At 40.9% G+C, this 12546-nt stretch overlaps 1 long non-coding RNA gene across 5 annotated transcripts in view; it reads right to left on the bottom strand.

The window, feature by feature from the left end:
* The window catches only part of LOC105061627 (uncharacterized), a 51718-nt gene extending 39382 nt beyond the window's left edge, over positions 1–12336 (bottom strand). For 4 of the 5 annotated variants that reach the window (XR_012500947.1, XR_006721548.2, XR_834615.3 and 1 more), the window contains exons 1-3: positions 12200–12336; positions 11705–11970; positions 10546–10671 (exon numbers count right to left, since the gene is read on the bottom strand). This is a non-coding gene — a long non-coding RNA (uncharacterized LOC105061627). The remainder of the gene's footprint in view (positions 1–10545; positions 10672–11704; positions 11971–12199) is intronic. The other variant, XR_012500946.1, reaches the window with a different exon arrangement.
* Positions 12337–12546: the final 210 nt, after the last annotated feature.

The following is a 12546-nucleotide window of genomic DNA, read 5'->3' as shown; positions in this document are numbered from 1 at the left end:
CGAGCATGAGTCACGTTCCAGGAGATCGGTGACAAGGTGATAGGAATGTACCTGTGCTTTTCACTGGTGACAAAACCGTAAGTATTGCTGCCACCACCACGGTTTTCTGATATGAAACACGAAAGGAAATGCTAAAAAATTTTGTCATGTATTAGCGAAACATTAAGAGGTAATTTTTCTCATCCAAGTTCAGACTGCTCGAATTCTCTAGAGGGAGGCTGGGGTCATGCACGTGTGGGACTGTAAATGTCAGGGAAGGAATCAGGATCCATAGTCATCTGTGACAGAGAGTCTGGAATTCAAATTCCCAAAGAGCCCACTTCTTAGAAAGCAGAAGTCCACTTTGATCCACAGAACAAAATGCACAAGCACAAATGACTTAGACCGTTCGGATGTACTGAAGAAAAATCAAATTAATCACAGAAACGTATACTGGCACGAAGCACAGCAGGTGGACAGAAAGCCTGTGCGGATTTCAAATGGTACCACACATCAGCGCACCGACACGTCGTCTTTCTGTGTCTGCTGCAAAGGGGTCTCACTGGAAACAACTAAAGATGCTAATGAGAATGAAAGAATAGAGCTGAGAACTCACAGAATATTTAGCCTTTTGCTATTTTATCATATCTGTCTAAGTTTTGACTCCTTAACAACAAGATCTGCCCTGGGCTTAGATCCCAGAGTTTTTAGACAAGGAGATTACAATTATTTAATGTGATCAAAGATCGTATTCAGAACGGTTTAGACGTTATCTGCTTTGGAGATTTCTCTAGTTTCGATTCAAGTCACCCACCCACTCGAGTCTGGTCAAATGGACATTTTACTATTTACACGTCACATGAAGACAAGGACTCAGTTTGGAAACGTAGAAGCTATAAAGATGGTGAAAGTGAAGAAACCAACAAAGGACGAAAAGCAACAGATCTGTATAATCCATAGAGATGGCCAGATTCCTGGTCTCAGAGACTTTGGAGATAGCGCTGTGTAAATTTAAAGTCTGGAAACTTTCTTTTCTTTCTGTAAGATACATCAGCTTTCCTTAAGTGATTATATTTAGCTGTCTTTTTGGTGAGAAAGACAGCTTCCCTTCACGCATCCAGAATGAGGTTGCTGAGCCAACAATGAACACATCTCTTCAAGCCACGCTGCCTAGGAAAAAGGTAAGGAATACATGAAAAGTCGGGGAAAAAAGGTCATTCATGATAACCCCACTGTCAGTTCCCCCCGAAGTCGTGTGAGCTCAGGTGGGCTGTGGATGCACATTTGGGAAAGCTTATCTTCATGTGAATATACAGACAAGATGGAAAAACTAGGCATCAGGGAAAGTGTGGAAAATTCAAAATAATCAAGGTGAGAAGTATTTTTAAACAGAGATAAGACAAATTTCTCTCATGGCATTAGTTTAATTAAATGAATCATGCAACTATTCAGGGGTTGCCAAAACAAGTCAAATTATGAAAATTCGTGCAACTTATTATCTTGTGAAAAAGGAGACTACGAAATTGAATCCATATGTTGTAGGTATATATTAAAAAATTGAGAAAAATCCAAATTAAGGGTTTAAACTATTTCGATGGAAGACAATGGGAAAATTTTAATTTTATTTAATTTATGACCAGGTAGCATCTCAGCTTCCATGTAGAGTAATCCTGTAGCAATGATGGAGGTCTTCTGCTGAAGCTCCCCAGAACTTCCCCTCAACCCTTGGCCAAGTTCCAATCCAATGGGGTCAGTCCAACTACAAGGTGACAAAGTGTACTTGTTTAGAATTTTCTGTTCCCTAATCTGGCTGTAGCCAAAACGTCACATTTTCTAATCCCAGGAAGTGACTGTCATTTTATCCAAAAGGAGAACGGGTTGATGTTAAGTCTGTGATTAAAAATAGGTTTCAAGTAAACGGGTTTCTGGGGGGAGACTCCCAGGGCCAGGCAAAGGGATTACAGTTAATTCTAAACATGCCGTACTTTAAAACTATTATGAGACAATAATTTTAGCAGTTCTACAGATGATTAAAAAGTCATTTTCTAAAATATTCTCTGTGGAGTTACGTTTTTTAAAAGAAAACATTTAATTGCTCCAATCAAGCATAGCTCCTTTCTGCTTATGGTGTAATTTGTATACCCTGATCACACGGTGTGTGGCTATTTGTCATAATTTCCTAAGTGTATATTCCCCACTGTAGTGATTGGCTATCATTAATTGTGAATAATTTCCTGCTCATTAAAGTACTGCAAAAAGAGGGAACAACAGGGCCCAGCAAACAAAAGGGCGATGGAAACGCTTAGTCTGAGTCCTCTTTGCAAAACCGCGTGAAGTTTTTCAAGACTTTATAAATGTGATACCCACTGGGAAGATATTTTAAAAATGATATAAGCAAGTGACGAAAAGGTTTCTCGGTAAAACTGGGCATGCCTGATGCTTTTCCTGCTTCAGGTCGCAATCGTTTTATGCAACTCATAAATGATCTTTCCTTTGGAACACTGAAGCTTAATGCAACCCGTCTCTTCGCCAGGTAGGTTGAACCACACTGACAGGAACCAGAGGGACCACTTCAGAAAACAGTGATACCACTACCCAGCTAGGGAGCATTAGACCCTTGCAATGTGCAAACAGCTCCGAAGATACACTATCTAGAAGTAACATCTCTCTGTAAGGAGCTTAATGAGCTGCTCAGGAGGAGTAACACTCACATGAAGGAAAACAACTCAGGCTGACTTAGCACAGAGCACACTTCAGGGCGGCGAGGGCGGAGCGCTGGGCGAACATCCGCTGTCAGCTGCCGTGGTCCTCGATCTACTGTCTTGGTGAAACAGGAACATCGTATGCACTTAAACTTCATATGGGACCGCCTGCTCCCCGGCCACCCTTGCCACTCTTTTCAGGTGAGGTCTTCCCACGCGAACCACCTCTGCTCTCCGTGCGTCTGTCTGCCCTTCTTGGTCTCCGAACTCTCCCACCCACGGTTCAAACAGCTCCCGAATGCCCACTGCTTTCTCCACGTGACCTGCCACGAGTCAGCCCAGAAAAGCTCACAGAGCGCTCTTCGGCCTCCCTGATGACGTGGCTTGGCGGCCTCCTCAGGCCTCAGACCAGTGGGTGTACCGCCTCTCCACGCACCTTGGGAGACACTGTGCTCAGGCCTCTGATTCATGTATTTGTTGACATTTTCCTTACTTACATATTTGTTGAGACTTTATTTTTCAAATCAAATCAGTACCTGTATACTGGTCCCTTATTATCTACAAGGCATGTCTATCTAAATCAACGTTGAACAGTACAACCTTCCTACAAAATTTTCCACAGCACGTTGAGCAAACAGGCTGATGTTACAGTTACTGGCATTATTACCAACGTCATCATCATCAAGGCATCCTGGACTTGGATCAGACAAAGAACGCCATCAAAGGGCCCATAAGCTGTGCCAACTGATCTTACATATGATAATACAAGCTTCGTCCACGGCTCCTCTTCCCTTTGTGTGTGTGAGCGCACGCCCGTGCATGCACCCACGTGTGATTCTTCTTGTTTCACCCAACACGGTAACATGCAATTTTGGAAAACATGGATGTATTCTGTTGTGCCCACAGACCACGAAGACAATGAATTCGATGGGTCCCCCAGATTCAGATAATACTTCTAAGCAATACTCGACCCGGTTCTTTGTCTCAGGCTGTATGAATGTTACCAACAGAAGAGTCAGGATGAACTCAATCACGTACGGAATATTAAATGATCAAAGCACAGGAAATACTTCAGTCGTGATGCATACGTGCTGTGCAGTGAAATTCTCTTCTCGTTAGTCACTGCTAGATCCCTTATCTAAAAGTGAGTGAAACTGTCTGGAATTCTGTAGAAGTCCAGCACCCATTTGACTCCCCACACAGGTCCTCCCAGAGCCCTTTCTCCTTGAGTCTCATAGAACTTCTATTTTGATGCCCATTTTGGAGAATATTCTCAAATTCATGATTGTGGGCTCAGCATTCTGTCTTTATAGTATAGATGTTTTTAGTAACATGGTAAGAAGTCCATCAACTACAATAGATTTTTCAGGCTAACTTTCTTTGTATTCTCTTGCCCCGAACGTGTTTGTTGTATGAGAACTGCTCACATTCGTTGTATAAGCAGTCTTGGAGGCAATCTGTTCTTGCAGCCTCACCTCTTTGGAAGTAGAAGGAACGAGGCTTAGGGGTTCAATATGGGGGATCAAAAATTATGCTGAAGAAAAGATAGGACTTATTTTTAGGGTATTTTTTAAATGTCTTACTTTAAAGACAATACGAAGATTTCTTTTTTTTTAATTTGGATCTGTAGACGTATAGTTAAAAATTTAGGAAATAAAACTAAACTCTCTTCAGTACAGATAATTGCCAGAGGAATAGAAAAGTACTTTATCAACACACACCAACACACATATATGAGTTATGAGTAAGTGAGCTGAACTAGGGCGGAGAGTACAGGAGCTGGAAAAAACGCTGTCTCTCTCCTGTTTAAGGCCAGTGTCACCTTCCGTCTGTCACATCTTTCTCCACGACCCTCAACTCTCCCTCTCTGCTAGATCTCACTCTTTCGGACATACAGACAGGTCGAAATTCTTCTTATTGTAAAACAAAACCGAAGGGAGACAAATACTGCTACCCCCTTGACCTTGTATTTCCTTGAACCTGAACCTTCTCTCTGCTCATCTAAACCCCGATATGGACAGAGGAGGAGGAACGCTCCCTATGAAAAGACTTCAGTCCTTAATTCCTGCTTCCCATCTAATAATCAGCACAGCAGTGTTTCCTCCGGCCACTCCTCGAGGTAAACTGGTCTCATTCAGGTGGCCGTTTCATTCTCAAACTAAACGGGCACTTCCAGCTGTGACCTTGCTAGACCACGGGTCTCACTGACAGCTGATGGTCCTCCGGGAGCTGCTTCCTGAGTTTTAGGTTATCAGACTTGTGGATTCTCCTAATTCCCCCGCCACACCTTCCCTCAGTCCTTTGTGAATCTCCGTTTTCGCTCATCATTTTAAACGTAGTGTTTCTTTTTTTTTTTTTCCCCTCAGTCCACTTCTTTTTTCATTTTCTCGCCCCTGGATATTTACATGTAGACAAAACTCGATTTATACCTTCAAACAGAGCCATTCTCCTCAGATATAAACCTTAATATCCAGATGCCTCCCTGACATAACTACTTAAAGGACTTCAAAGTATTTTAAAGTCAATAGTCCCAAATTGGATAAATCAAATCTTTCCCACAAAACATGTCCTTAACCTCCTGCTCCCCACCTCCATGGATGGTTTTAACAGGATCACCCAAGACACCTGGCATCATTATTGACCACTGCATTTCCTAATGCCTAATATTTTCAATCAGTCTTAGTAATCAATTATTTTACTTTAAAAATAATTCGTAATTCTTTTACTTTCTCTGCATACCTACTACACTGTCCAGCTTAGGTTTGGAAGATCTTTCTCAGAGCTATTACAGTAGTGTCTTAACTGGTTTCTTTGCTTTATTCTTGGTCTGTTTAAATATATATTTCATGATCCTTAAAGAGTAACAGCCTTTGAGCTCAAGCCATTTATGTTTTCAATAAATATATTTTGAAATCTAATGATGTGTTAGAGCACTGCTAGCCCATCTTTGCAACAGACTCAATGGATGTCTTCATCTTGTCGAGTCAGATTGAGGCCAATCAGACCGTCTAAGATACTAGTTTGGGCACATGGTGAGGGTCAGGATAGAGCAAGGTTGCCAGTGATTAGAGACAAACCTGAAATATCAAACAGGGAAGTGAGTGGAAGGATACAGTGATGATGTCAGAAGACAGCAGTGGGACCACAGGAGATAGTCATTCTCCACCACACACGGCTCTTTACAATCAAACAATAGGTCATACGAACAGCATGATCTGGGGGAGGCATTATGAGCACAAATCAACAGCTTAAATATTATATGCTGTATTTATAACATGGAATACTATGCAGTCGTTAAGAATTAATTTTCCAATAACATTTAGTATTTGTAAGGGTACATCCCCAGTATAATAGAAAGGAGGAAAATCAGTAAAAACTAGAATAAGATGATCTACTTTCAAAATTTGTACCAAATATAATAATTATAAGAAAAGATTTTATAGTTTTTGATAAGTAGCAAGAGAAAATTATGAAAGTAACCAGAATTATAGGTAATTTTATCCTCTTTATCTAGTTCTATATTTTATATATTCTAAAGTATGAATGCCTTACATTTATGACCTCAGAAAATAAATGCTATTAAGTGTAAGATGACCCTGGTGACAAACTCAATTAATACCTAAAAAACTCAAGTGAATTATATGTTTCATAGGTTAGATATCACATGGGTCATAACATGAACAAACTGCATTCATAATTTAATTTCATGGTTTATGTTCTAGTATGTAAAATATTTCAGAATGTCAAACGTAAAGTTGATACATGAATTTAACATCTATCTTTATGAAAGAAAAGAAGCTCCATGCCACCATCTCTCTCTCACAACACAGCCCAATCATTCAAGCACACTTTTAAATAGCACTTCTTGTATTTGAAAAGTTATGGAGTAATCAAACAGTGACCTTTAGTGCTCCGCCACGAAATGCAATTCAGCTTTGTACGGCATCCAAACTAATCAATATCCTATTATGATCACAGACGGGATTTTACAACTGAGAAACAGCAGCCAGGGTATCAGATGTGCCTTTGTTTTTTCTAACACCAGAAATTTGGTGGCTTTGCATAGGAAACCATTTTAGGTAAGGACATCAATTCATTTCTCCCTTTGAACCGGACAATGAAGTTTTAGCTTCTAATTCCACCTTAATGTCAAGACGCTAAGGCTGTATTAGGCACCATTGCCTCACACAGACTTACTCGTTACAAATGGTGAAAATACATACATGAATTTGTTTTCATCTTGCCTGTACATTCTGAATAGATCTGCAAAAACTGGTGTGTGTCGTACTGGGAATCGGGCAGACCACAGGAACGCCACGAGATTTAAGTATACTTGATTTGATTATGAAGATGCAATAACTGGCTACGTAACCAGTTTATTAAGACAGTTGTTTAGTTCATTAATAATGATGCAACCAGTTTCATACAGCAATACAAATATATTTGAAATGCTTACAAGACACTTGAAAATCTGACAGTTTGAGAAATGCAGTCCAGGGAAAAGGTTGTTTGTTGATTTTAGCTTGAATGGGTTTCCAGGGCAAAGTTGGTTCTATTAAAGGTTATGGCAAACACTATCAGTTGGCTCATTTGATGAATTCTTACCACAGGTGAGAGCATCAGGGCCAACTGATTTTAAAGATTTCTTTGAACACTTATATAGCCAAAAATGCATAGGATTTCCGACAATGCTTCTTGGATATGGCATGCTTTGGAGATTCACCACCAGCATGTATGTTTGTGAATGCTATCTAAGCAGAACTGAAGAATATTAGAGATGGATGTTGATAAATTTACCTCAAAAATAAATACAAACATCAGGAGGAGAAAGGAGAGAAGCGTATCACCACCACCACCCACAAGATGGGTATTTTGGCAGAATTCTTACGCTAGCAGATAAATTAACCAAGAAAACGAACCTACAAAGACGCAAGCATCATTACTGGAAACAAAGACTGACCTTCACGAAAGCCCTGTTGGTCCGGGGGAAAAAAATCCCTAATGACTTTTACTATAAGTTTTTTTTTTTATTTTACTATAAATGGCATTTAAAGAAATCAGACAAAATGAACAAAAAAATGTTTTCTGTGTACTGAAGAAGGGCCACATTTCTATCATGTGTATTCATTTCTTCAGTACATACACATGTTCCTAAAACCTTTCATTACAATAAACTTTAGATGTCTTGGTTTGGAGCTCATGGCTGAAAAGTGACCAAGAAAGTAAAATTATGAGGTTATCATGTCACTCTGAACTTGAAGAGATTTACCTTCTGTTCTGACATTTGTTACATCAATAACATAAGTTTCTTGAAAAAGTTCTTTGAGTCAGGATCTGTTCCGTGCAAGGGGATTGCATCTCTCTCTCTGGGGGTCCTAAAGAGTCTCTGTCCATTTGACTCATAGGGGTGATTAAAATAATAATAACTAATAGTCATTGAGTGCTTGCTGTAGGCTGTCCCTGTGTAAGTCCTTTATAAATACTATTGTTTTCAATTCTCTCAAACACACTATGGGGTAGATGTTATAAGCCTCATATTCCAGATGAGGAAACTGGGGCACAGAAAGTTTAAATAATTTGCCCAACATCCATATCCAGAGGAAGGTGGGCAGTCTGTCCCCTGAGTCGGCCCACTACGCACCACCTCCCTCTGTCACCGTGAGCACACTGGTCGCCCTCTTTCCAGGGGCTGGACAGCAAGGAACAACTGCCTTCTTCTCACAGTCATCGTTCCCTTAGATGGGAATCATTTTCTCTCCAGAGATAATGACTCAAGGGAAAAATTCACCAGCAGCAAGTAGGGCTTAGCTTTGACTCCTTGTATCTGCAGGAGTGTGATCTAGTGCCCTCTAGAGGGGAGGAAGGAGATTATGGGCTATTTAGGGTTTTTTATGAATACAAGTGGGGAAATTGCATTAAGAAAACATAAACATAGATGCTTGAAAAACGTACACTCTTATTATGAAATCTCTCTCTCTCTTTTTGGTAAAGTTGCTTATCTTCCTGTAATGTGGAAAGGATAATGTGCTCTGAATGTTATGCAAATTAACTGCAGCCAACAGGATAACATTAAAATAAAGAACATTAGAAAATACATAGTAAAATATTAAAATGTCAAACGTAATTATTTAGGTAGTACAATTTCACAGCTGTATGATTTGAAGACACCAAAAATTACCTAAGGAATGCTCGAATTAAAGAGAAGATAATTAGTGAAAAACCCATTGTTCTTTTGCAGAGAGGTCTGGTATCCCTCCAGTCACCACGGAACCAGGGCATCTGCGCGGTGCAGAGAGGTGTACACCGCGCACCAAAGACTCATCCTGACTTAGAAGAAATCTGATCTGCCTGGAAATCAGGGTTTTGCGGACGTTGAAAATAGAAGAGTTTTTTTTTTTTTTTAAATCCAAGGCAAAGAAATATATTACTAACATTTTAGATAATCGTACTCATTAAATACTTGATGAATTAGTGAATGAATGCTGGTTCTAGTTCTACCATAAAGGTCAAACACTCTCCAGTTCTCTTTTTATGTATCGTCTAACTTCTCACCCATCTTTGTTGTACTAATGAAATGAAGATATCCATCACGGTGTAACTGTGAGCTGGGGGGATCTAAATTACCTTCATCTGGCACCATTCCAACATACTATAAATGAGGTAATTGTCCTTGACTATAAAATTTGCATTTTCAAGACTTAATTGCTATCATTACATCTTTTTGTAATTCTATTAATTTAACTGAATGGAGCGTTTGGTTTTTATGGTTAAAAATTTGCATTAAAACATTGTACATCTAAATAGAATTTTAATATTTTTATCAAAAGCTCAGTAACAGTTATCCCAGAGGAGCTACGTAATTTCTCAAGAAAAAGTAGGAAACTGTCAACCAGCAGGCTTTATCCTCAGTGAGCACTAGCAGACCTTCGTCACTTGGCAAATGCTTCACTCTGGGATTTGAGAAGTCACTGAGGCCACGTCCTGCATGGGGTCCTCTTAGTTAATCGCTAACAGGAAGTCTGTTAGCCGAGGCCAGTGCATGGATGGGTGCCCTTCCCTATGACCGGCCTGCTGCTCGAGGCCTTTCCCTCTCACCCTCAGTGACTGGTCGTCCTAGGTCCGCGTGTGTTTGCGTCCTGTTAGGACAGCCTGTTCTCCCTGCCCTGCCCCCTCCGAGCTCCGTGTTTACGTGCACATGTCTGATCTCCCAGCCACAGTTCACTGCACAGAGCAGTTAGGAAAACGTCACAATTCTCACTGCTACTGGAGGGCGCCACTGACAAAACGTTCCACCTTAGTCTTTGGACTCTAACTGGTCACTGGACAAGTAAGAGAAACGTCACACTAATTAGCATATACAAAACATTCTCTAAGTAAATTTGAATATGAATGTGGAATCTTTCTAGCAGATTAACTAAAGCACTTTCTTAAGTCAAGTTACATATAATTGCAGTTAATAAAGTTGACCTTTTACTTAACAACTCTCCAACCCTTTAGACCTTTGAAAACGACCAGCGTCTTGGTTTTCAGGGCAACCAAGTTTGGTTGAAATCAGAAGAGGACTGAGGCAAAATTTCACAGTAAAGTTTGGAAGGGGGAGTAGAAACTCAGCAGCAGCCTGTGTTTTAAGAGATTTTTGGGGTGTAGTGATTTCTCTTCCTTCCACTAGCTGTGAAAATGAGAGTTCTTGGACACTTGTGTTTACACCTTCCTTCATGCAAAGATGACAAGTATTTGCAGGAAGTGAACCAGGAGATGTCATTTAGAGGCACGAAGAACCTTAGATTTACTCTATGCAAAGCATTCATTTGGAAGATGAGGAAAGGAAGCCCAGAAAAGCTCTGAGACTTGACCACAGACTTACATTTAGCCGGTGGCACAGCTCCATCTAGGAGTCAACGTTCTTGATTCCGGTATCAACTTCCTCTCTGATACTCAAACCTCTTCTCCTGAGGAAAAGCACCGCAGGCTGCAGATGAAGCCGTGGAGCCTGGGAGGGTTTAATGAGAAGTATTAGATACCAGCCCTGGACGCCAGGATTAGCATCTCATTGAACCATCTCTCTGCCTCAAAGATCTTTCTCTAAATATTCCCAGCCCCAGCCCCTGAAGCCCACTACATGGAAGGGCGTGTGTCTAGCCAACTACGAAGCTGTGATGTGTCACCTAGGTTTCTTTATCCACCAAACCGACACACCCACAGATCCTACATGTGACATCACGTCGAGTGCATTCAGAGGCACTAAATGTGGCAACTCCCACCTCCAAACAAATTCAAGGTGCACTCGTGGGAAACACAGGGCTGTACTGTCCCGTGGGGCACGCTGTAACGTATCTACTTAGCAACGGCATCGGGCGTGAGCCATAAATGAAAAAAGAAACATCACGCTAATTAGCATATACAGAACTTGCAGCGGTGCATGTCCGAGGACACAGTTTGGACCCTATTGACTGAACTGAGCCCGTCATTTCAATGATATTATCTTTGACCAATATGAATGAAATCAATCCGCTGTTGATGGATTGATCTTTGCAACAAGAACATTTCATGCTCCAACAGGAAATGCATATTATCTCTGCCTCTTGCCCCAAATCCTCACCCACAGTGCGATTATTCGTAGCTTGGAATGCCCTGTGCTTTACATCCTTAAAGCACGAAGATATTTTGAGTTTGTCCTTTTAGAAGAGGGCAGGTACTGAGCACACATTTATTACTTCCACTGGCCGAGTGAAAAGACTCCATATGAACACTGACTATATTTCCCTCCTTCCTCATTTAGTAAATATCGCAATTCAAAGAAATCCAAGTCAATTTAATAAACTTTTACTGAGCTTCTATCATTCTAGGTACCGGGATCTCAGAAGCACCGTCTCTCTGCCTAAGGAATCTATTTCTCTTGTCTGAACAGCTACTCCTGGTATCACTTACTTCTTTCTATGCTACTTAGAGAGGGTTTTGTTCGTTTTAATTATATTCTAACTCCCAAGCTATTTTTTAAGGAAAAGAGGAATTTGAAAGCACACCTTATTCTTTAGATTCTGATCTACTCCTCTTGTCACAGCATCATGAGTAACAGCACCACTTTTCACCCACCGATACGTTCTGCTTTGGATGCTAAATTCAGTCTGCACAACGTAGTGCTTGGCTTGCTGCTGGCTTAGAGACCAGACAGAAAAAGGCAGGAAAGGCAGAGCTTCAGAGAACGAACCCTGCATCTGATCTCGGGTCCGTCACTGGCCGAAGGATCACGGGTTAATCCCTTCAACGCGCCAGGCATCAGCCTCCTAACCTGCAAGACAGAAAGAGTAACATGTTGCTCTAAGACCAAAAATTTCAAAAGTTGGAAAGCAATCTGTAAAAACAAAGCACTGTCTAACCATTCCAGTAAACAATTGAGGCTGGTGAGGATGGTAGAGGCAGTGTGAGAGTCACAGAGCTCAGGAAGGAAGGACCCTGAGCGTATCCAGTCTAACCCTAGTATTTAGGTCTTTCCTCTCCAAGTCTTACCAAGCACTTACCCACAGGTAACTGAGTAATGCCAAGAGTAACAATGGCAGTAATAATCATGGCCGTCACTTACTGCATCTGTACAATGCTCCACGCATTGTGTCAGCTGCTGCCCTGCTGTTACTAATCTCATCTTTCCCCATTTTACATGCAGAGAAACCGAGGCTCAGAGTGGTTTAATAATTTAAAATGGGCACAAGTTAATGAATGGCTGAGCTGGGTTTTGAATAAACACCTTCTATCATTGCCAAATGCCTTTGCTGAGTGTCTGTCCTGGTGGGAATTTCCAACATGGAAACAGTAATATCAACACATGCTTTCACAGATGTACACACACACACACACACACTGTCTCACA

The sequence above is a fragment of the Camelus bactrianus genome, chromosome 20 (genome assembly GCF_048773025.1).
Source record: "Camelus bactrianus isolate YW-2024 breed Bactrian camel chromosome 20, ASM4877302v1, whole genome shotgun sequence".
Taxonomy (NCBI): domain Eukaryota; kingdom Metazoa; phylum Chordata; class Mammalia; order Artiodactyla; family Camelidae; genus Camelus; species Camelus bactrianus.
This window is presented reverse-complemented; position numbering and strand designations above follow the sequence as displayed.